At 41.8% G+C, this 26,862-nt stretch overlaps 1 protein-coding gene across 3 annotated transcripts in view; it reads left to right on the top strand.

Moving 5' to 3' along the window:
• The window catches only part of LOC106081216 (uncharacterized protein DDB_G0271670), an 833,764-nt gene that overhangs the window by 120,455 nt on the left and 686,447 nt on the right, over nucleotides 1–26,862 (top strand). For all 3 annotated transcript variants that reach the window (XM_013243027.2, XM_013243028.2, XM_059364483.1), the window contains one exon: nucleotides 4,617–4,679. The gene's annotated coding sequence lies outside the window, so the exon portion shown is untranslated. The remainder of the gene's footprint in view (nucleotides 1–4,616; nucleotides 4,680–26,862) is intronic.

Raw genomic sequence — 26,862 nt, 5'->3', positions numbered from 1 at the left:
TTTAACACTGAGACCCCTGGGTCTAGCCCAGCCATATGCCATATGCAAGACCCTTCGACCCTTCTGCATAGCTCGTTCGGATCCTTACTTTTTAGAAGTATTATAACATCGCCTGCATAGCAGACCAGACCAGGAGGCCACCGTACCGCAGAGGTTAGCATGTCCGCCTATGACGTTAAACACCTAGGTTCGAATCCTGCGTTCGAATCCTTCAGAAAAAAATTTTCAACGGTGGTTTTCCCCTTCTAATGCTGGCAATATTTGTGAGGTACTATGCCTTCCCTACAACTTCTGCCCTACTTCTCTCCAAAGAGGTGTCGCACTGCGGCACGCTGTTCGGACTCGGCTATAAAAAGCAGGCCCCTTATCATTGAGCTTAAAACTTAAATCGGCCTGCACTCATTGATATGTGAGATGTTTGTCCCTGTTCCTTAGTGGAATGTTCATGGGCAAAATTTGCATTTGCATAGCAGATAGGTTCCAATCCCCCTTCTGTCAGCATTCGTAATAGGTTATTTATAGTGGTTACCCATAGGAGTGGTCATAAAATGCCCCCCTGTGGCGTGCCCTGTGCCACTTTCTCCCTTATATTTATGCCATTGGACACACAATTTATCCACCTGTTCCTTAGCATAAGGACCCGGTCTACCCGGTACTGTTCTAAGGATTGGATCAGTGTTTCGGTCCGCACATTATTAAACGCCCCCTCGATGTCAATGCATACCGCCAGTGTGTAAGTTTTGGCATCGTAGGATTCTTCTATTTTATGCACAACCTAGTGCAGGGCAGTCTCCACCGACCTTTCCTTGACATAGGCATGCTGTATGTATTTGAGCAGTTCGCTGGGTGTCCTACTCCTTACCATGGTATCCACAATGCGTTCCATGGTTTGAATGGTAGAAAAGACGTAAGGCTTATAGGCTTGTACGCCTTTGGTGTCGCATAACTTGCCTTGCCGGGCTTGGATATGAACACCACCCTTGCCTTCTGCCAGGCTTTCGGAGTATATACAAGTCCTAGGCATCCTGTGAAAATAGTGGCCAGTTGCGGCACCAGATGGTGACCCTCCTTTCGTAGTAACATCGGAAACATCCCATCAGGTCTGGGTGACTATAATGGTTTGAAGCTCCTCAAGGCTTCCTTGACCATAAATTTCGGTGTGATAAAACTTCGGTATTAGAAGCTACATAGACTTCTATACCTTTGTCTTCCACGAGGAAGACAAAGGTGGGCCAATTCAACGCACCACGTTTCCTCAAAAAAAAAAAAACGATTTTGATATCTGACAAGGTTAAATAATTAGGTGTGATCTTGGACCGGAAACTGAAGTGGAAGTGTCACATTCAGGAGCGTACTGAGAAGGCCCACAGATGTTGGGCACTATGTAGACGGGCCGTAGGCTCGAAATGGGGCCTGAATCCTAGGATATGACATCCAGTCCACTGGCTCTACAGGATCGTGATTAGACCAATACTTACTTACGCCTCAGTAGTTTGATGGACTGCTATGGAGAAAAAGTGCAACATAAGGACCATACAACAGGTTCAGAGAACATGTTGTCTTAGAATAGGCGGAGCGATGAGGACCACGCCCACTAGGTCACTGGAGACTATTCTAGATATCCGACCCATTGACATACAGATTAAATATGAGGCAGCCACTGTGACTATGATACTTTAGGGGATGGGAGAATGGATTGAGAATGGGAGCAGCTCATACCATCGCGGTATAACCAAGGCGACGATAGGAATACTGGAAGGAAGGGAAGAGGTTTCCGATCGGATACCAGATATGAACCTTGAAGTCGAGTGCGAGGCACTACTGCCATCGACACAGTCGTGGATTGACGGAACCCTAGTATTGCCATCTGGAAGATCATGTTACATGGATGGATATAAGCTAGAGGACAAAGTGGCCCTGGGGGTTTACATAGAAAACCCAGGGACTAAGATCTGTTTTAGACTGCCTGACCATAATACGGTCCTGCAGGCGGAGATCCGGGCTATGACGGAATCTGTGAAGTGGTGTGGTGCTAACCCGAGGAGTGTCGAGTGTGAACATCTTTGCCGACAGTAAAATAGCCCTAAGGACAATAACAACCAGGACGATAAGATCACGAACAGTCTTGCAGTGTAAGAAGGAGATTAACGCCTTCTCTGAGGATGGGAAAATCCGCATCGTTTGGGTGCCGGGCCATAACGGAGTAAGGGGAAATGAAAGGGCAGACGATTTGGCGGTGAAGGCCCCAGAGGACTGTCGTCAATAAACTTGGTTAACCCGAAGCCTTTCGGGTCGACGCAGTCCGAGTTAAGGGAGTGGGCGACGAATGCGCATGCAACATTGTGGAACAGCGAAACGGTCAGTAGGATGGCGAATATCCTATGGGGGGATCCAGATCGTGAGAAGACGAGGCTATTACTGAAAGGAAGCTAGAAGGAGGTCAGTATAGCTATTGGTATCATAACGGGACACTTAGGACTACGAGCTCACTTACGTAAAATCGATGTGGCAAATGATAGCATGTGTAGGGAATGCGGGGAAGATGATGAGACGTCGGAGCATTTCCTTTGTCATTGCCCGGCTTTTGCGTGGAGACACAATATCAGACATAAACCAACTTAGGGAAGTGGCATGGAAAAAAATTAAGGATTTTGCAAGTAGCACGGAATTCCTAACTTAGATGTTCTTTTTAGAGATTACTGTATAGTTTTTAGAGCGCACAACAAGCCGATTACTGGCTTGGCTGTATATCCATTGTGGCATGGGGCGGATTAATATTTGCACCCTCTTCTCAACCTAACCTAACCTGGACTGGTCTTATCGAGAAGCTTACCCGACAACTACAGTGTGCATCAAGCGAAGACTCTTGCAACTAAAAAAGTGGTGGAATGGTAAAGATATAATCTCATAGCGATGATTTGGCATAAAAATCTTCTCAGCCTGCCAGGAAGTCATTTATCCTCTGGAGAAGGTATTTCTGAATTTAAAAACCGACCTCGACTGTCACAGATCTCTCAGATGAACTGGAATCTGTTGATATGCCTCTGATGACATGTACGCTAAGTCTTCGGGATCAGGGTCGAAGAAGAAGAGATTAAAACACATCTGCTGTGTGTGTGTCCCGCACCAGCAGTCAAAAGGAGTTCCATTTTGGGTTCTCATTTCTTTGAGAACTTGTCTGGGCTTTGTAAAGCGGTCAATAAAAACCGATCTCCTGATTCGACTTCCTCAGCCATTAGAGGGTGCAATTATTACTCGATTTCGTTGAGATTGTAACTTGCATTAGTTGTGCGAGGCATGGTGCCAATGAGTCTTCAACCTGATATCGCTCCCATATAAACTGATCTCCTGAGTTTACTTTTGGTGCCTTTAGAGGGCGCCATAACTATTCGATTGAATTCGACTTTCTCAGCCTTTAGAGGGTGCAATTATTACTCGATTTCTCATTTCTCATACATTTCTCCCAGTGTACCATGAAAACTGTGCACTTAATATTTTTTTCTTAATATCTATATTTAGTAATTCACTTTTCACTCGTCTTTTTTTTTTTTGCCTCTGGTGCCTGTGGTCTAGTCTATGAAAATCATGCCACCATGCCAACATCATCTCCCAAACCAGAGCTATTTCTAGACAATGGAAAATGAAATTCATGAATAAGGTTCCACCTTCAACGCAAGGCAATCCATAACAAGGCAGAGAGCACAGAGCAGAGACAGCAGTTGCTACCCTAACATAGAAAATATATAGAAATTATAATGATAAAAGAAAGCATAAATTGAATTTATGCAAAGTTTGCATGTTTATACAACTACTTAAAGGATACAACCAACACTTGTTCACTTACAAAAAACTTGGTAGGGTTGTAATGATGTTGTACTATCACAGAGTCCTGGCGAATGGTTCTCCACAAGGACCTGCCATAAACTCTTAGCAAATGATTTTCTATGAAACTTTTGTGATAGTATGGTGTTTCCAAGGCTCTGAGGATGTTGCAAGTCCCTTAAGGTTGGGGAGAGGGCTGTAAACAGTTTTCCAAAAGCATGAGAAAAACCTACTAAAAATGTCAGAAAATATTGAGATCAAGGATTATTATGAAACATGTGCCAATGGAGTATTGTTCAACGGTTGGTGCTGCTGGTTGCTTTTTACACAAATTTGCCAACGAGTGTTGCGCTGCAGCACATCCTGCTGGCATGGCTGTTAAAGAGTTGGGGGTCCTTTCACTCCTTCACTGCTCGTTGCTAGTGTTCTGCCTTGTTTTGTAGTGCAATAAAAAGATAGTTAATGGCCTTTGTGTTGTCGTCGCTATAAATCTGCATATCAATGGATATTTTCACTATTCGCTGGCATTTTTTTTTTGGGGTCAATGAATATGGAAAAAAAAGGAGAAAAAAAAATCCACAAACCAATAAAATTGTCAAACGATTCGCGTCGCTATATAGAGGCCTGAGTGGTTTTTCATTTAGCACCCCAGGCTGTGCATGGCATGACCCACAAATGTGGTGAAGGCAAATTTATATGGCTTTGCTTTGTGAAAAATCATTTTAAAACAATACAAATTTTCCATTAACACTAAGAATTATAATAAAAAAAATCCTTTTTCCATTTCTTTTTAGATGAGGATTATACAACTTTTCAAGCAGCTTTAATGGACAAAGCGCATATTACACGCTATAAAGGTTAGTGAAAGTGTTTTTTTTTTTTTTTGTATTTTGCCTTGAAGTTCTTCTTTAATATTGACAAAAACTTAAGTCTTTATTTTTTTTATACCCTCCACCATAGGATGGGGGTATACTAATTTCGTCATTCTGTTTGTAACACCTCGAAATATGCGTCTGAGACCCCATAAAGTATATATATCGATCTAGCCATGTCCGTCCGTCTGTCCGTCCGTCCGCTTGTCTGTCGTAAGCACGCTAACTTTCGAAGGAGAAAAGCTAGCAGCTTGAAATTTTGCACGAGTACTTTTTATAAGTGTAGGTCGGTTGGGATTGTAATCGGGCCAAATAGGTCCATGTTTTGATATATCTGCCATATAAACCGATCTTGGGTCTTGACTTCTTGAGCCTCTAGAGGGCGCATTTGTCGTCCGATTTGACTGAACGTGGTGTTTTGGTATCACTTCCAACAACTGTGATAAGTATAACTCAAATCGGTTCATAATCTGGTGTAGCTGTCATATAAATCGATCTGGGATCTTCACTTCTTGGGCCAATAGAGCGCGTAATTCTCATCCGATTTGGCTGACATTTTGCATGATGTGTTTTGTTATGTCTTCCAATAATCGTGCTAAGTATGGCGCAAATCGGAACATAGCCTGATATAGCTGCCATATAAACCGATCTGGGATTTTGACTTCTTGAGCCTCTAGAGGGCGCAATTCTAGTCCGATTTGGCAGAAATTTTGTACAACTGCTTCTCTCATGACCTTCAACATACGTGTCTAATATGGTTTGAATCGATCAATAGCTCGATAAGGTTCCCATATAAACCGATCTCCCGATTTTGCTTCTTGAGCCCCTACAAGGCGCAATTCTTATCCGAATGAACTGAAATAATGCACAATGACTTCTACAATGTTCAGCATTCATTTACCATCCGAATCGGACTATAACTTGTTTTGATCTGAATTCATAGGTTAGGTTGAAAAGAGGGTGCAGATATTAATACGCCCCAAGCCACTATGGACATACACCTAAGCCAGTAATCGGCTTGTTATACGCTCTAAAAACTATAAAGTAACCTAAAAAAGAAAATTTTAAGTCCGTGCTACTTACCAAATCCTTAATTGTTTTCAATACACATCCCCCAAGTTGGTTCATGTCTGATATTGTGACACCACCTACGTACCGGTATCTGTTGGACGCGAAATCCGGGCAATGACAAAAGAAATGCTCCAACGTCTCATCATCTTCCCCGCATGCCCTACACATGCTATCACTTGCCGCACTGATTTATACATAAGCGAGCTCGTAGTCCTATATGTCCCGTTATGATACCAATGGCTACACAGACCTCCTTCTTGCTTCCTTTCAGTAATAGCCTCGTCTTCTCACGATCTGGATCCTCCCATAGGATTTTCGCCGTCCTATTGACCGGTTCGTTGTTCCACAATGTTGCATGCGTATTCGTCGCCCACTCCCTTAACTCGGACTGCGTTGACCCGAAAGGCTTCGGGTTAACCAAGTTTATTGACGGCAGTCCTTTGGCCTTCACCGCCAAATCGCCTGCCTTTTTATTTCCCCTTACTCCGTTATGGCCGGCACCCAAACGGTCTGTATGGCAGCTATATCTAAATATAGTCCGATCCGAACCACATTTGGGACGCATGTCCGGAGACCTAAAATAGAGCTTTTAAGGGCTTCAGACCCTTTATTTAGGTAAGATGTCGGAAGACTTAAAATAACCCATTGTTGCAAATTTTAGCGAAATCGGGTAATAAATAAAGCTTTTATGGGCTTCAAACCCTTTATTGGCAGATCGGTCTATATGGTAGCTATATCTAAATATGGATCGATCTAATCCCGCTGGGTACTTCTGATTTTGTATGCCTGCTTCGAAATCTACTCCCGAATACCTTTCATTTGAGCCACATATTGAAATGAACGTCCAACATGTCTGTTTGGGGGAGTTTTGGGGTAAGGGGGGTCCGATGGGTACTTAGACTCGAATTTTAATACCATATTCGTATTCTACTCTCCAATACTTTTCATTTGATACCTATATTGTCCCGATCGGTCCACTTTTGATTTTAGGTTGTGTTTTTGGCATTAGGGGGAGGGTCCGTCCCCCTTCCGATACCGAAAAATTATATAGCCTATGTTTCCTTCCAGACCACCGTACACAATATGCGAACATTTCGAGAAAACCGGTTTTGCCGTTTTTCAGTCTATACGGAACAAACAAACCGAGACCCATATATCCGTGATTGGCTAATGTGCCCATTTTGGGGTGGGGAGGGTCCGCCCCCCCCCCCCTCCTGATATCAAAAAATAGATAGCCTATGTTTCCTTCCAGAACAACCTACACAATCTGTGAAAATTTCAAGGTAATCGGTTCAGCCGCTTTTGATTCTATACGGACAAACAAACATACCGACAAACAAACACAAATTGAATTTTATATATATGAGATATCCAAATATGGTCCGATTTGGACCGTTGAAGAACTTAAGCAGCGTGCATCAAAAAGACGTATCTGTGCCAAATATCAACTCAATATCTCAATTTTTAAAGGCTCTAGAGTGATTACAACCGACGGACGGACAGACGGATAGACGGATGGACGGTTAGACGGACAGACACACGGACATCGTTATGTCGTCTTAGAGTTTTACGACGATCCGAAATATATATACTTTGTAGGGTCGGAAATTGATATTTCCATGTGTTGCAAACGGAATGACTAAATGAATACCCCTATCCTTCGGTGGTGGGTATAAAAATGGTATGGCAGCCATGTTAAAACTTCTCCCGAAGAGGTGTTGCATTGCAGTCCGCCGTTCGGATTCGGCTGTATAATGGAGGCCTTTATCATTGAGCTGAAACTTGAATCGGACAACTATGATTGACATGTGAGAAGTTTGCCCCTGTTGCTTAATTGAATTTTCATGGGCAAATTTGCAAAATTTCCAAGATTATGTGACCGAATCGAAACTTGAGAAGGTCTATCGTTTTGCTGTCATCAGCTAGAATAACTCAGTCATGGCAGGACACTGTTGATTAGCAGCACAAAACAGTTTCTGCAGATGTTGTGAGGACATTTGCTGTGAGACTGTTCTACTCTGGCTTAAGAATTTCCATTTTAGGTGCTTATTAAGGACTAGTCTGAATTATCGGATGTAAACATTCGCAAGATGACGGTTCTTCTTGCTTTGTGGTATCACAATGAACTCATACTATGTCCAAGTAAGTCTGATAGCAGTCTGCCACTTAGCTAAACCTACTATAACATGGTTCAGAACCCAAAATAATTACACACATTGGGCACAACTGAAAGATATTCAATGTAAATGGCTTCAGTAGCAATCATATATCACATGGGCTCAGAAAAAACTCCCCCTGTTGTTCATTGTATCCTATCCCTTTTTCACAAAATGAAAATGAAGCTAATTAAAAGGTATTTTCAAATAGAGGATATTGTTACCGAAAAACACAAAAATTCAACTGACAAACCATTGAAATTCGCTTATCAATCCTTTGAAATCATCATTGAACAATGAACAAAGGTCTGCTTTCTATTGTGGTAATTTTGACAAACTGGCCGGGGGAAAACCCATGCGTGTGCACACTGTGGTGGTGGAAGGGAAATGAGAATGGAAATTGTTGCTTCGATTGTAATAAAACATTAATTTGTGGTTGAAAACATGAATAAATGCAACAACACCTTTGCATGGCAACCTCTCGGAGGAGTAACATGGCAATGATATACAACAGGGTAATTATAACCACACACACACACACACATATGGGCCAGCGGCGGACATAGGCTCATAAAAGGCGTTGGCCATTACAAAAAGCTGCAAATGTTGCAGCAAAAGCAGCAGATCCTGTTGTATTGGACATAACTAAGCACCAGTTTCTTAGACACTGCTTAGAAACTGTTAAGGTATAGAAACAGGTTCATAAAAATTAGTTCACCTATATATACACAGCAGGACTTTGTTGGGACTGAAAAGTATAACTTTTTTATACCCACCACCATCCCGTTTGCAACAGTTCAGAGTATTGGTCTGCCACCCAAGTCGATTATGCCATGCCGGTCGGTCCTTCTGTCGAAATCACGACAGCTGTGGAACAAATCAGATATCCGCTTGAAATTTTGCACATAAGCTTCCTATTGTTATAGGTCGTTGGGGTTTGCAAATGAAGATTATCGATTCCGATTTGGATAGCTCCCATATAAAACCACACCCCAATGCAACACTTTGGGCCCCTAGGTTAGATTAGGTTGAAAAGGGGGTGCGGATATTAATCCGCCCAATGGACGCGCACCTAATCTAGTAATCGGCTTGTTGTGCGCTCTAAAAACTAACTTCGAAAAAAAACAAATAAAAAGGCATTAAGTTCGGCCGGGCCAAACTTTGGATACCCACCACCTCGGGTATATATGTGAACCACCTTTCGTCAAAATTCGGTGAAAAATTCATACCTTATGCCCCATAGCAGCTATATCGAAATATGTTCCGATCTGGACCAAATACTCTTTTTAGTAGCTAAATATAAAACTGAACCGATCTGAACCATATACAACACCTATGAAGACGAAGAGCCTAACACAACTCACTGTCCCAAATTTCGGCGAAATCGGACATGGAATTCGCCTTTTATGGCCCCAAAACCTTAAATCGAAAGATCGGTCTATAGGGCGGCTATATTCAAATCTGGACCGATCTGAGCCAAATTGACGAAGAATGTCGAAGGGCCTAACACAACTCACTGTCTCAAATTTTGGCGACATTGGACCATAGATGCGCCATTTATGGGCTCAAAACCCTAAATCCAGAGATCGGCAGCTATATGCAAATCTGAACCGATTTGTGGCATATTGAAGAAGTCTGTCGAGGGTCTTAACCTAACTCACTGCCCAAATTTCGGCGACATCGGGCAATAAATGCGCCTTTTATGGACCCAAAACCTAAAACCGAGAGATCGGTCTACATGGCAGCTATATCCAAATCTGGACCGATCTGTGCCATATTGCAGAAGAATATCAAGGGGCTTAACTTAACTCATTGTCCCAAATTTCAGCGACATCGGACAATAACTGCGCCTTTTATGGCCCCAAAACCTGAAACCGAGAGATCGGTCTACATGGTAGGTATATCCAAATCTGAACCGATTTGTACCATATTGAAGAAGTATGTCGAGGGCTGAACTTAAGTCACTGTTCCAAATTTCGGCGATATCGGACAATAACTGCGCCATTTATGGGTCCAAAACCTTAAATCGAGAGATCGGTCTATATGGCAGCTATATCCAAATCTGAACCGATTTGTGCCATATAGAAGAAGTATGTCGAGGGGCTTATCTTAACTCACTGTCCCAAATTTCGGCGACATCGGACAACAAATGCGCCTTTTATGAGCCCAAAACCTTAAATTGAGAGATCGGTCTATATGGCAGCTACATCCAAATCTGGACCGGTCAGGGCCATATTAAAGAAAAATGTCGAAGGGTCTAAGACAGCTTACTGTCCTAAATTTCAGCAAAATCGGATAATAAATGTGGCTTTTATGGGCCTAAGACCCTAAATCGGAGGATCGGTCTATATGACAGCTATATCCAAATCTGCACCTATCTGGGACAAATTGGCGAAGGATGTCGAAGAGCTTAACATAACTCACTGTCTCAAATTTTGGCACATCGGACAATAAATGCGCCTTTTATGGGCCCAAAACCTAAAATCGAGAGATCGGTCTATATGGCAGCTTTATTCATATCTGGACCGATCAGGGCCAAATTGAAAAGGGATGTTAAAGCGCCTAACGCAACTCACTGTCCCAAATTTCGGCGAAATTGGACAATAAATGGGCCCTTTATTCGCCCATACCCTAAAATCGAGAGATTAGTCTATATGGCAGCTATGTCCAAATCTGGACCGATCTGGGCCAAATTAACGAAGGATGTCGAACGGCCGAACACAACTCACTCTACTAAATTTCAGCAAAATCGGATAATAAATGTGGCTTTTATTGGCCTAAGACCCTAAATCGGAGGATTGGTATATATGACAGCCATATCGAAATCTGGACCGATGTGGGCCAAATAGAAGAAGGATGTCGAAGGGCCCAACGCAACCCACTGTCTCAAATTTCAGCAAAATCGGATAATAAATGTGGCTTTTATGGGCCTAAGACCCTAAATCAGCGGATCAGTCTATATGTGGGCTATATCAAGATATAGTCCGATATAGCTCATCTTCGAACATAACCTGCTATTTTTAAAGGCCACCGTAACGCAAAGGTTAGTAAGTCCGTCTATGACGCTGAACGCCTGGGTTCGAATCCTGGCGAGACCATCTGAACAAATTTTCAGCGGTGGTTTTCCCCTCCTAATGCTGGCAACATTTGTGAGGTACTATGCCATGTAAAACTTCTCTCCAAAGAGGTGTCGCACTGCGGCACGCCGTTTGGACTCGGCTTGAGCTTTAACTGGAATCGGACTTCACTCATTGATATGTGAGAAGTTTGTTCCAGTTCCTTAGTGGAATCTTCATGGGCAAAATTTGCAATTTTGTAGTGTGATTTCAACCGACAGACGGACGGACATGGTTAGATCGTCTTAGATTTTTACGCTGATCAAAAATATATATACTTTATAGGGTCGGAAATGTACATTTCGATGTGTTGCAAACGGAATGACAAAAAGAATATACCCCCATCCTTCGGTGGGGGTATAGCGATGGTTATCCCCTCCTAATGCTGTCGACATTTGTGAGGTACTATGCCATGTAAAAACTTCTCCCCAAAGAGGTATCGCACTGCGGCACGCCGTTTGGACTCGGCTATGAAAAGAAGGCCCCTTATCATTGAGCTTAAACTTGAATCGGACAGCACTCATTGATATATGCGAAGATTGCCCCTGTTCCTAAATGGAATGATAATGGCCAAATTTGTAAAACCAAGTTTGACACTTTTCACACTAGGTGTTCCTTTCCATCGCATGTTATTTTTTGCTTTTTTTATATTTTTAATACAATCCATGGTGGTGGGTTCCTATGATACGGCCCGGCCGAATTTGTCACGTTGTTAATTGTTTTTATAAAAATTTTAACGGTTATGGTTGTTTTTTAACCTTAATTGTAGAAAGTTACCCTAACGCTATAGCAAAGGTGTTATATTTTTTAATTTTTGTTTTGTATTTTTTGTTCATTTGCCAGCATTGCTGTGCCATGGAAATCGAAATGTTGCTTTAGAGCATGCCATGAAAACAACGTCTTTTAATAAGTTTTGTCTAAATCCGCTAGCGAAACGAGTGAGGTGTGATAATAATACATATCATTGAGAAAAGGGTGTTTCCAAATTAAGGCATTTGAAGGGTTATTCAGCTCTTATGCGATCTCCGTTGTTAAATTTTACTTTTGAGGGAGCATAGCAGGCTTTCGGTGTGAAAAATAGTCTGTCTGCAAACTTAGAAACAGAAAGTCTTTAGAGATAAGGAGTTTGGGAGATTTGTATAAATACAGGTTTAACGAAAACCAGTAAGAAACAGCAAAAGTTGGGAGGAAGCGACCATATACTATTCTACACCACCGCGTCTACGTACTTCTTTTAAATACACAGAACACACAGCTAAAAATAATTTTTGAAAAACAACAACTTTGGTCGAAAAAAACGTCTACGAAAATTGTTAATTTTCCTGCAATAATTTATTTTAAATCTCAACCAGCCAAAGTACAAATTTGTTGTTGAAAGGCACTCTTTGCAAGCCAACATATAAAAACAACAACTTTATATCCTTAAGCAAGGCAAATAATCATCTAACCAGCCAACGCATGTGTTTTGCTTCGGGTGGTGGTGTTTTTGTTTTCCTTGCTCGGCTCGCGCTGCTTTGTCTCGTTCGTTTTACTGCTGCTCTTAAGGTTTCCTCGGACACTCTCTACAGTAATCATAACCAAAGACAATTTGAATTACAAAAACGGTAGAACGGTTCGTTATATCTTAATTTGAATGGTTTCAAGCTTGAAATTGTGAAAATTTTCAATTCGTTCATTGACTACTTCAGATAATTATATCAGTTTTTATATCCTCCACCATAGGATAGCGGCATACTAATTTCGTCATTCTGTTTGTAATTACTCCAAATATTCGTCTGAGACCCCATAGAGTATATATATTCTTGGTCGTCGCGATATTTTATGTCGATCTAGCCATCTCCGTCCATCTGTCTGTCGAAAGCATGCTAACTTCCGAAGGAGTAAAGCTAGCCGCTTGAAATTTTGCACAAACACTACTTATTGGTGTAGGTCGGTTGGGATTGTAAATGGGCCATATTGGTCCATGTTTTGATATAGCAGTCATATAAACCGATCTTGGGTCTTGACTTCTTGAGCCTCTAGAGGGCGAAATTTTACACAACGTGTTTCGTTATGATATCCAACAACTGTGCCAAGTATGGTTCAAATCGGTCCATAACCTGATATAGCTGCCATATAAACTGATCTTGAGTCTTGACTTTTAGACCTCTAGTCCTCTAATCCGATTGGAATTAAATTTTACTCAACCTGTTTTGTTATGATATCCAACAACTGTTCGAAGTATGGTTCAAATATGTCCATAACCTGATATAGCTGCCACATAAACCGATCTTGGGTCTTGACTTTTTAGGCCTCTAGAGGGCGCAATTCTTATTCGATTGGAATGAAATTTTGCACGAAGTATTTTGTTATGATATCCAACAACTGTGCCAAGTATGGTTCAAATCGGTTCATAACCTGATATAGCTGCCATATAAACCGATCTGGGGTCTTGACTTCTTGATCCTCTAGAGGGCGCATTTCTAATCCGATTGGAATGAAATTTTGCACGAAGTATTTTGTTATGATATCCAAGAACTGTGCTAAGTATGGTTTAAATCGGTCCATAACCTGATATAGTTGCTATTCAAACTGATCTTGGGTCTTGACTTGTTAGGCCTCTAGAGGGCGCAATTCTAATCCGATTGGAATGAAATTTTACACAACCTGTTTTGTTATGATTTCCAACAACTGTGCGAAGTATGGTTCAAATCGGTCCATAACCTGATATAGGTGCCATATAAACTGATCTTGGGTCTTGACTTCTTGAGCCTCTAGAGGGCGCATTTCTAATCCGATTGGAATGAAATTTTGCACGAAGTATTTTGTTATGATATCCAAGAACTGTGCTAAGTATGGTTTAAATCGGTCCATAACCTGATATAGTTGCTATTCAAACTGATCTTGGGTCTTGACTTGTTAGGCCTCTAGAGGGCGCAATTCTAATCCGATTGGAATGAAATTTTACACAACCTGTTTTGTTATGATTTCCAACAACTGTGCCAAGTATGGTTCAAATCGGTTCATAACCTGATATAGATGCCATATAAACCGATCTGGGGTCTTGACTTCTTGATCCTCTAGAGGGCGCATTTCTAATCCGATTGGAATGAAATTTTGCACGAAGTATTTTGTTATGATATCCAAGAACTGTGCTAAGTATGGTTTAAATCGGTCCATAACCTGATATAGTTGCTATTCAAACTGATCTTGGGTCTTGACTTGTTAGGCCTCTAGAGGGCGCAATTCTAATCCGATTGGAATGAAATTTTACACAACCTGTTTTGTTATGATTTCCAACAACTGTGCGAAGTATGGTTCAAATCGGTCCATAACCTGATATAGGTGCCATATAAACTGATCTTGGGTCTTGACTTCTTGAGCCTCTAGAGGGCGCATTTCTAATCCGATTGGAATGAAATTTTGCACGAAGTATTTTGTTATGATATCTAACAACTGTGCCAAATAAGGTTTAAATCGGTTTAGAACCTGATATAGCTGCCATATAAACCGATCTGGGATCTTGACTTTTTAGGCCTATAGAGGGCGCAATTCTTATCCGATTGAAATAATGGTCGCAATTATTAGCCTGAAATACGGCGAATCCTCTCATGACAATCAACATACGTGTTTATTAAGGTCTGAATCGGTCTATTGCCTGATACAGCTACCATATAAATCAATCTCTCTATTTTACTTCTTGAGCCCCTAAATGGCGCAATTCTTATCCAAATTGGCTGACATTGTACGCAGGTCTTCAACATATAATTTTATTGTGGTCCAAACCGGACCATATCTTGATATCGCTCTAATAGCAGAGCATATCTTTTCTTTTATCCTTTTTTGCCTAAGAAGAGATGCCGGGAAAGGAACTCGACAAATGCGATCCATGGTGGAGGGTATATAAGATTCGGCCCGGCCGAACTTAGCACGCTTTTACTTGTTTGTTTTCAGTTGTGCTTTAATAAAACATGACACAAAATTGACTTTAATTGTTCCCATAAACTGTGGGGAATTTTTAAGAACATCTTTCTAACTACTCATTTAATGGACATAACAGGTGTTGCAAATGCCACGACGACCGCTTATTAAAAATCATTCCAGATTTTATCATACCACCCTTATTTTAACACCACAAATGACCAATTCTTTTGACTCATGAAAGAATGTACGACATGTACATGAAATGTGCTCAGTGGCAACAGCAATGATAGCCCAAAGAAGGATTCGTCCTCGTCTGTGCATAAGTACAAGGCCAGTAGTTGCAAGGAGGACTACAATTGCCAGACGTCGCTGCATTGGCGCAAGTAACAGATGGTTTGTTTAAATGCTCGACTGCACTTTGCAATGCTTTATTATCCATCCGCAAACCGAAAGGCGGTATGTGTGCCCAGAACTATCGATTTATTTTCTGTTGTTCAGTTGGTTTTTTTTTTGAATTTTTATTTTATTTAATAGCCGTCTCGGCCATACATTTGGTCTTCCCCTACGGTTTAAATCGAGTGCGGCCGGCCCACAAAATACTTTGCTGCGCCAACCACTGAACAAATAACACACATTACAGCCACCACAACTTTCGGTCACTTGAGTAATAACTTCAGTACTTGTAATAATGACTTTTGGTGTTTAACATCCTTGTATTGAATTTCTTTGTTGCGATTACAACTTCTGAGAGTCTTTGAAACCATGAAGCACTGGTTGACAGCCAAGAGACCCAAAGAATATCACAATAAAATAAAAAAAAATTTCCACGATTAAAATTTTGACAAAATTTTCTATGGAAATAAAATTTTGACAAAATTTTCTATAGAAATATTTTATGGCAATAAAATTTGAAAAAATTTGCTATAGAAAAAAATAGCTGCCTGTTCCTCTAACTTTTTGTCACTGAAAATGAGTGACTACCGTTCGCCCTTATGTCAAAACCAGCTGATTTCATAAAGGAAAAACAGCTGTTGGAGTGAGTGACTCGACTGATTTGAGTAAAATAAAGTTAGTGAAGTTAATGAAAATAAAATAAAATTTTTAACCTCATTTTTTATAAAAATTAAATTTCGACAACAGTTTTGGTAAAAATAAAATTTTGACAAAATTTTCCAATGCCAATCCCATATCAGCCAGTTGTACGCAAAAGGTGGACACTTGGGGTGTTTCATCGGCAAGGTCTACCGCCTCAGTGTTTTTGTTAGTTCTTTTTCAGTATGGGAGGGGCACATCCTATAGTGCCTTCTGCGCACGCTTCTGGTCCGTGCCAAGTTTGGAAAGAACCCCGGATTGTTGTTCTGTTCGATTTGCCAGGATCGTCTTTCTCTGGCCTTGCGTCAATACGGGAGTAAAGTCGCACCGAATATGTTGCAAGGTGTTGTGCGAATATAGGCAGCAGTAAATCACAAGCGTCGTCTTCGTCGCTTTCGCATTCGGCGCCCTTGTCATCGGACTATGGGACCCCTCCGACATCTCTTGCGACAATATATGCAACTGCAACACCCTATCCCCAATATTGCCAGGCCAGTGTAGAGAAGAGCAATCCAATTGCAATGGTCTACGGGGCATGATCGAGGAGATGGTAGATGTTATGAGTCGGAAGAATATATTGGTGCCAGCGATCCAGAAGACAAATCTGACCAACACCTGCAGTCTGCTCAGTTGTCACTGATACTATGTGCAATGTGGCCTTCGTGTCACCATGCGGTATAGACCCATCTCACCTGCGCTTGATGCTAGTGACCCCTAATTGGAATGTATGGGGATAGCAGTCAAGTCAGGTACTGCCAAGATAGAGCTAAAAACATGTACATTCCGCCGGTAGTTGTGACCCAATTATTGAACAAGTTTATAGGCCGAAAATTAGTGGCCTACTGTCTGGCCATAATCGCCTGGTTTTAGGAGACTTTAATGTGCATCACGTTTCATAGTATTCTCCCCCAGGTAACGACTAGCGGGGCATAGCTTTGGCAGATCAGATTGAAGGCTACAGGTTCTGCATGGTGAATGAGAATGCCCCAATAAGGATTACGAGGAGGTGCAGCAGCTCGCCAGCCATTTCCATTGCATCCCCTGATCTCCTAAGTGACGTATCCTGGCAAGCCCTCACTTCTTTGGTATCAGACCACCCTCGCACAATACTCATCAACGACCGACCACCCGACTTCATAACCTCTGAGCGCCGTACGTTTATCGTTCAGAAGAAGTCCGATTGATCGGCTTCAGAGAGTACACTAATCACCGCTTCAGTTAGCTGATAGCTGCCCTTAAATGTGTTAATGGCCGAGAGGAAATTGCAAGAAATCATTAACTCAACAGTTGCTCGTTTTATACCAGCCGTTGGGATTCCCCAAGTGCGGCCCAATTTCCCAGTGTAGGCAATGAAACTCGCAAAGGAGCGTGATGGGATTCGTTGCACGGACCCCACTAACCCCAGAATCACCGAGCTGAATCTGATAATTAACAGGGTAGTCAATGAACATATAAAGCCACCGTAGCGCAGAGGTTACCATGTCATCCTTTGACGCTGAACCCATATGTTCGAATCCCACCGTAGCGCAGATGTTAGCATGTCAGCCTATGACGCTGAACCCTTGTGTTCGAATCCCGGTGAGAACATAAGAAAAATATTTTCAGCGGTGGTTATCCCCTTCGAATGCTGGCAACATTTGTGAGATACTATGCCATGTAAAACTTCTCTCCAAAGAGGTGTCGCACTGCGGCACGCCATTCGTACTTGGCCATAAAAAGGAGCTCCCTTATCACTAAGCTGAAAACTTGAAGCGAACATATTTTTTAATAACTGATAGCAAGTGTGGTCTGAATCGGTCCATAACCTGATTTAGCCGCCATAAAAACCGATCTCCCGATTAGACTTCTTGAGCTTCTATCCACTTTGGTTGAAATTTTAAATAGGTCGTTTTGGTATGACTTCCAACAACTGTGCTAAGTATGCTCTAAATCGGTTGATGACCTGGTATAGCTGCCATATAAACTGATTTCCCATTTTGACACTCTGAGCCACTGGAGGGCGCAATTTTTACTCTAATTGCCTGGAGGTGGTATTTTTCTATGTCTTCTAACAGCCATGACAAGTATGGTCCATATGGGTCAATAACTTGATGTAGCTCATATATATATTGAAAAAGTCATTCAAAAACCTTGCGATCCATGGTGGAGGGTATATAAGCCGAACTTATCACGTTTTTTACTTGTGTAACCCCCTTTTAGTACCCAATGTCTGAAAGATTAACATACTGATCACGCTACTGAAACACGGCAAAAACCCAAGTAAGTGGCAGGCCTACAGAAGCCAAGACGCTTGAGGGACTACTCTTCATGAGCCTCATTAGAAAACTGCCATTCGTCTAGCATTAGCGTGAATTGCGAAGACTGCATATCACAACAACTGCTTTGCACGGCACACATTTTCTGTGTCTCCCATCAGCCCAGGCCATATTATGGGACGGTCCTCACCGCACTGGACCTGTGTAAAGTATTCGACACGGTCAGCCATGCCAAACTATTAGAGGACATCGCCAACACGTACCTCCAGCCAGGCCTGAAACTCTGGGTCACGAATTATATGTGTGGTCACCAGCCATTTGTGTAATTTAGGGATAAATAATCGAAACACCGTGGAGTGAAAGAGGAAGTTCCCCAAAGAGAGTAATATCTCCGGCACTGTTTAACTTTTATCTATTCTTCATTCCAACCCTTCCAGACGGCATAGAGATAGTGTCAAATACGGACGATAGTACGATCATGGCATGTGGCCCCCATGCATTGTTGACATCTGCGATTGGTCAAACGTCTACCTCCAGGAAATTGACACTTATTTCGGTGCAAGAGAGCCACCAACCCTTAGCCAGAATGTTTTTCATATACACGCATGAGGTGGGTAAAGAGTTGAATGTTAAAGTCGATGGAGTTAGGATTCACATTTGACAGCTCTTACACCTTCTCCTTACATGCCACCGCAATTTTCTACAAGATCAGAAATAGAGACAAGGTCCTCAAGTCACTTGACGGCAGCCGTTTGGTTGCTGACAAAGAAACCTTATTGACCGCTTACAAAGCAGTTAGCTAGTCTGTGGTAAGTTACGTGTGCTCTCGTCAACTATGTGACACGCAGTGAAATAGTATTTAGATCTGTTAAAAGTCGCTCTTCGAACTTCTCAGTTCTAACGTGGATCACCAGTTCTCACGTGGATCACACAGTGGATCTCCGTCTGCAAGACCGTATTATGGTCAGGCAGTCTAAAAGAGATTTCAGGCTCTGGGTTCTTAATGTTGACCCCAGGCCCACTCTGTCCTCTAGCTTTATTCCATCAGGTCAGGCCAATTCTGTAGACGGGCCGGCCGTCTACATAGTACCCAACATCTGTGAACCTTCTCAGTAAACGCCTAAGTATTTGGCCTAGTCAGATATCAAAATGGTTCTATTGAGGAAACATGGCGCATCAAATTGTCCACCTTCGTCTTCCTCGTGAATAGGCATATTTCAGTCTTTTCTGGGTTAACATTGAGACCCCTGGGTCTAGTCCAATCATATGCCATATGCAAGACCCTTTCGGCCCTTCTGCATAGTTGGTTCGGATCCTTACCCCTAAGCAGAATTATAAAATCGTCTGCATAGCAGACGGGTTTAAATCCCTCCTCAGTCAGAATCCGTAATGGGTGATTTATGATGGTCACCCAAAGGAGTGCGATAAAAAGACCCCTGTGGCGTGCCCTGTGCCACTTTCTCCCTTATATTTATGTCATGGGACCCGCAATTTATGCACCTGTTCTTTTGCATATGGTTTATCCAGACTCTAAGGACCCGGCCCACCCGGTACTGTCTAAGGATTGGATCAATGTTTTGGTCCGTACAGTATAACTTGCTGTGTTTTCGCTCTTTTTAAATGGAACATTCTGTAAATGTCGTGAGAAGCTTGTCAGTTAACCCTTCTAAGGTCTCTGTAAACTAGTGTTCTAGCTTTACTATGCCTATTCGACTTCTCATTCAACACGCGTGCGTGCGTTCTTGTATAATGTGTGAGTGTGGAAAGCAATTAAAATTAAAAGTTGCCAAGACCGACAAGAACTGAAAAAAAAACGAAAAGGAAAAGGAAAAGAAAAATCAAATCCATTGCATGCAGCAATACAAGACCGGCGACGACTGAGACGATAATACCCCGCAAAAACCCAGGAAAAGGCACTCTGAACATTTCATGTAACATGCAGTTCGAAAAAAAAAGAAAATAACACCAGCCCAGGCGCTGCAACAGCAACCACACAACACCATCAGCAACATCAATTGCACCAGTACCAGCAGCAGCAACATCAATGATGTCGTTGTGGCGGCAACACACACGTTTCAGATTGCATTGCGTGTTGTGTATTTAAATGAGCTTCCAACACTTTAGCAACTACAAAATGCCATTTAAATCGCTCATACGTCGGCCGGTTTGCAAATGCTTGCTTGGGTGTTCGTTTGCTGCTTTCATCCAGCCAACCCACCCATTCGTTGCCGTTGTTATAGACATCGCATCCTCTTTGGCAGATATGACCAACAACGCCAATTTAAGTGGGGAATGCATATAAAAATAAAAAAACTAAAAGCTAAGGTGTCCAACATCAACATAAACAACAATCACATGAGACAACAAAATAAGGGAACATCGGTGGCAAGTTGTTGCCAGATGTTGGCAGAGTTTACCTTGTGCTGAGCATAAGAAACTCCTACAGTAAAAAATCTTGAATCCATACTTGAAAAATCTGTTGTCTGTAAACACACAAGCTTTAACATAGCCCCACAAAAGACATAGCGCAAAATCGCATGATCCAGACGACCATGATCTCCCGAACGTGAAATAAATTGTTCACTGAACTCGCCTCTCAATAAACCCTTTGTTACTCGTGGTGTGTGGCATGTGGCACAGTCTTGTTGAAATTGATAGGAAATTGAACTTCAAATTCAACATTTTGGAAAGCGCAACTCTTGCCTTATTCACCTGCAAGAGGGCTATTGGCAAAAGTTGGCGGCTGAACTGAATGTCATGTACGGGGTTTACACTGCAGTTGTCAGATGTATAATGCTATATGGTGTTGTGGTCTGGTGGACGGCCCTTCATGAGATCACCAGCTGTTCAATACCCAACCTGATCTACTTTAGTGTGTATCAAGCGGAGATCTGTGATATTTTAGAAGTTGTGGGATGACTAAGATTTAATGTCATAACGCAATTGGCATGCCAAAACTGCACTAGATAGGGCGCATCTCCGATTTCGCTGAAATTTAAAAGGAAGTGGTCCAACCCAGACAATATGAGTATCAAATGAAAAGTATTGCCAAAATAGATTACGAATATGCAAAAACATGTATAAAATTGGACCCGGGAGGGGCTTTAGGGGTCCTGAAAATGAAAGGTACGAAGGGTATCAAATGAAAGGTACAAAGATAAATATTGAAAAAAAAAATTAATTAAATTCTAAAAGAAAGAAACATTTTACAAAAAATCGTTTGATGCCCATATTGCCTATGTTACCTGGTTAAAATATTCTCATACCCTTTACATCCTTTCCTGGTTCAATTTTTAGACATGTTTTTCCATATTTGTTTTCTACTCGACAATACCTTTCATTTGATTTCCGTGTTGCCTATGTTGGACCCCTTCCCCCCAACGGGTTTTTTTTTTTTTTGGCTCCCAGGGTCACTTAGTAGTAGTAGGGTCCGATCAACAGCTATTCATCCACAGACTCATACCTTGCCACCGCCTCGACGCTGACCATTTCTTTTACAATGTTCAGTAGTTCAACAGAAGGTATGTAAGACCGGCCACAACTCGTCTTGTCGTAGAGAGGATCACCCCTATTTTAATACTCATTCGCCGTCTCATTTCCCAGAACACCGAATTGTCCCTGAAACCCAGGCCAAAGCAACGTCATGACCCAGCAGCCCTTTCAGGGCCCCCAAAAAACTCCCACATGCACACGGATCTCATCATTCTTAAATCCAAGTCCTTGATTGACCCCATATTGTCCACATATATTCTAATAGCCTGTTTGTCGATGTCGAACGGTAACGTTCTCGTCTGGGCTTCTTTTTCTTTTATTTTTCATAAATTTTTAGCTCTTTTGACTTTGATGAATCTGTTTATGTATCGAAATTCTTCCCTTTTTGTTCGAATTGCAGTTTAAACAAACTCTTGAGTGACGCGAAAAAATTCGTTTCGAGATAGACAAACAGGCTATAAATTGCGAAGGTGTCAGGTTCATGCTTCGGATCTCCTTTGGCCAACGTAATGGCATAGAATTCTGCCTGAAAGATCGTCCACTCGTTCGGCATTTTAACTGACATACCGATTTAGAGTGTCTCCGAGTATATCCCCAATCCCGTCCCAGACTCCATCCTGGAGCCGAAGTGGCAGTGTCTGAGGTCACATCCAACTCAAACAAAGCATCGGCCGACGGAATAATATCTCCCATACGGTCTCAGCAACAGGTAGTCACATACGCTTCTCAGCCTTCCTCCTGCTCCCATAGCCTCTTAGCCTAAGCGCTACCTTAATGACAGGGGCCCGAATATATACCTCAACAGGTTGTAAATTCATCATCGCCTCCAGGCCCGCCTGCGATGTGAGTCCTAGTGCTCACATGATAACGACGCAGGTCAGTCTCTGTACCTTTCATAGTTTTTGTCCGTGTTCTCTTCTCCAGAGCCTTTCTTCATACCAGTGCTACATACGTCAGCACTCATTTGGTAATGTGTATACCCCCAATTCCGTCTCTGACTCCATTCTGGAGCCGTCAGTGAAGACCGAGGTCACATCCAACTCAAACAAAGCATCGGCCGACGGAATAATATCTCCCATACGGTCTCAGCAACAGGTAGTCACATACGCTTCTCAGCCTTCCTCCTGCTCCCATAGCCTCTTAGCCTAAGCGCTACCTTAATGACACGGGCCCGAATATATACCTCAACAGGTTGTAAATTCATCATCGCCTCCAGACCCGCCTGCGATGTGAGTCCTAATGCTCACATGATAACGACGCAGGTCAGTCTCTGTACCTTTCATAGTTTTTTGTCCGTGTTCTCTTCTCCAGAGCCTTTCTTCATACCAGTGCTACATACGTCAGCACTCATTTGGTAATGTGTACTTAATATTACCCCTTTCTGAGACTGGTGGTCGAGCAGACAAAACCATTAGACGTTTGGCATGGTCCGCAGACGGTGGCTTAAAAGCCCTTGAGGTCTTATCAGCTAACGCGATCCGTTCGCTTCCCTACGTGCTTCGTTTGCTTCCCTACGCGACTCGTTCGCTTACTAAAGGGACTTTTTCATTTCCTATCGCTATTTTTTCGCTTCCTAACGCGACTCGTTCGCTTCCCTACATACGTCAGCACTGGTCTTATAGTGGGCGTGTACATCCAATATATCATCTTCGAGCTAACTCTACACTTCCTACCGAACATCCTTCTGCAGAGGTAGAGGCGCTCATCGACTTTAAGCAATTTTCCTCCGTGTTCCTTTGCCAGGACGAAACGATGACTAGTCCTAAGTATTTCCCCTTATTCAGAGTATGAAATCGAGAATCTTATATATATTATATATATTGTGTTGGTCCGGTTCGCAACCCATTTTGCGAGCCCATCTTGATAATCTCCAAAGTGACCTTCCCACAGTCTTGCTGATCGTCGACAGAAATCTGCTTCAAATCAATAGGACGACGTCGTCAGCATATACGATAAGTTTCACACCATCTTCGTTGAGATCCAATAGGACTTCTTTTATCACCAGATTACAGAGAATCGGCGAGAACACCCCTCCTTTAGGTTTTCCCCTTGTCACCAGCCTTCTGACCACACATTCTCCCAAGTCCGCATTAATAACGCATTAATCATCCGTCAATTGGGCCTTGAGGATAAATTCTGCATCGAAGGAAATTATCCCCTCCGGGAGACACTTGAGGAGATCCCCTTGCGGTCCAGTGCGACGACTATCGTCCCCATCTCGTGTACTTCAACTGTTGGAGAGACATGTAGACCTCTCGTTCCACTCATGCAGAGCCGTCGCCTTCCTTTGCGGTATGCATGTTGTGCCCACTGATATTCTCCAGTGTCAGTCCATACCTTACCTTCAGGTCAAACAGTCTTTCCAGTTATTAAGTGAAAACGATGACAGACTGATTGTCCTATAATACATTGCAGTACTGTGGTTTATTTTTTATTGAGGATACAAATCACCCTGACCTCCTCGTCCTGAAAATCACTATGCCAGCCATGGCATAGTGACCCAAGGGAATTTTGCTGCAGCGCCTGGTCCGGCCAATTTAAGAGACTGTAAGCTGCGAATCGCCAACATTTTCTTCTCCTCGTAAATAGATTCAGCCATTGTGGGCATAATGATATCCTGATCGTCTTCCTCGTCGTAGATGCCTGGAAAATATATCTCCATCAGTAGTTCCACCACCTAATCGGCTGGAAGGTACGAATCGCCCACGCTATCTATTCCTCGTCAACAGATTCAGCCCTTGAGGGTATAACGATGTCCTGATCGTCGTCTTCTTCCTGGCAGGTTGGAAAATTTGTCTCCATCAGTAGTAGCGTCGAAGAACACTTACAAAAGACAATTGTTTTTATACCATCCAGGTCTGGAGATTTATTAAAGTCGAGATCCGCAATCTGCCCTTGAAAACGGTTAGGCCAGATTGTTAAGAATTGCGCCCTCTGAAAGCTCAAGAAGTTAAGACCCAAGATCGGTTTATATAGCAGCTATATCAAAACGATCTAGCCATGTCTGTCCGTCTAGGTTGTAAATGGTTGGCTCATTTACAAACCCAACCGACCTATTCTAATAAGAAATATTTGTGCAAAATTTGAAGCACCCAGCTTTACTCCTTTAAAAGTTAGCGTGTTTTCGACAGACGGACGGACATGGCTAGATCGTCTAAAATCGGTCCTTATTTTGTTATAGCTGCTATATAAACCGATCTTGGGTCTTGACTTCTTGAGCTTCCAGAGGGCGCAATGCTTAACAATCTGGCCTAAACGTTTTTAAGATGGGTCTTATATGCATATTTGGATGTGTTACAAACGGAATGCCGCAAAGGTGGAGGGTATATTGGGTTGCCCAAAAAGTAATTGCGGATTTTTCATATAGTCGGCGTTGACAAATTTTTTCACAGCTTGTGACTCTGTAATTGCATTCTTTCTTCTGTCAGTTATCAGCTGTTACTTTTAGCTTGCTTTAGAAAAAAGTGTAAAAAAAGTATATTTGATTAAAGTTCATTTTAAGTTTTATTAAAAATGCATTTACTTTCTTTTTAAAAAATCCGCAATTACTTTTTGGGCAACCCAACACAAATTATTTATGGGAGTTGTTGTTTTCGCACATTTAAATTTTAACTTTGCGATTGATATTTATTTATCGTGCAAATGTTACAAAACAATGTATGTATGTCTCTTAGAGATTCCTGTTGTGTTTTCTTGTACTTGGCAGCCATTTGTGTGTTGCTCTTACAATTTTTGTCATTGGATATATAATTTTTGTACCGAAACTTTAAAAATTGTCACAATCCGAGTTTACCATCCACACTCGTCCAAGCTGCTCATTATACTGACTGCTCTTTGCTCGGTCAAAATAAAAAAGAAAAAAATGTTCTGTGTAAGAATGAGCCTACAACAGTGCCGAGCTCACAATAGCAATTATTTGCAAGCCCATGGGTCTGCTTGGGATTATTTTCTTGTGTACGTACAAAGTAATGTGCAATAGTGTGAATATTTTTGCCAACCACTGGTCTATACGCTCAAATACCCACCCTTTCTCTCTAGTAGGAGAGACACAAGAGAATAATTATTAGTCCGGTACACGAATAATCATTTGCTTCTACCGAAGCACTTTTTCAATGAAAGAGTTTTTGGTTTGACAACAAAAGCAAGGTCCTTTTACCGTAGACGAAGCAGCTAAAGGGTTTACAATAAACAAAGCTAGTTACTTTCAATAATACTTCGTTTATGGCTATCGTTCCATATGTTGCAACGAAACGTTACACGGTTAAAATAAAAGGAAAAACTTTGCAATAAAAGTATTTTGTTTGTCGTAAAAATTTCCCAAACGTTTTATTTTTTTTGCGTGTATAAAATGGTTTTTGTCACATTTTTGTTCCATAATTTTTTCAGAATTTTATTTCTTTAGAAAAATTTTTAAAAATTTTATTTCTTTAGAAAAATTTTTAAAAATGTTATTTCTTTAGCAAAATTTTTCAAAATTTTATTTCTTTAGAAAAATTTTTCAAAATTGGAAAATTTCGTCAGAATTTTTTTGTATTGAAATTTTTTGAAATGTTTGTTGTGTGTTCTCCTAATTTTTGAAATATTTTCAAAGTGTGGCAACTCTCTGCTGCTCTCTTTCTCACATGTGCGATGTGAGTGATTGTGGGTTATACTCGAAACTCCTTTTGGGCAGGTAACTTCATCACCATTACCATCACCACTATGTCCAACCGAACAATAACTTCTGGTAAAACGTCATCATTATGCGATGTACAACGAAGCTATGGTGCATCAACGGTTCGCTCCCTGGCTACAACAAAAAAAAAAAACACAACAATTGATGAATAAAAATGGCTTAAATGCCACTATAGATATTGTTGTTTGTGCTATTGTGGCTGTTGTTGTTGTTGTTGCTTTGTTCGCTGATAGCTCCGGGTAATTCTTCTTCATGCATTTTTTTTTGCTGCCTTTACCATCAATGTTCTGTTGTTGTAGAAGGTATGAATTGCCATCATTCCAACTCCATTGCATCACTATTCCGGTCTTCGACACCGTGTCGCTGCTACACTCTTCACCTTCCTTTTTGGTTATACAATATGCTTCC

Source organism: Stomoxys calcitrans, chromosome 3, assembly GCF_963082655.1.
Source record: "Stomoxys calcitrans chromosome 3, idStoCalc2.1, whole genome shotgun sequence".
Taxonomy (NCBI): Eukaryota; Metazoa; Arthropoda; class Insecta; order Diptera; family Muscidae; genus Stomoxys; species Stomoxys calcitrans.
The sequence above is the reverse complement of the archived record's forward strand: the minus strand, read 5'-3'. Positions and strand labels throughout refer to the sequence as shown.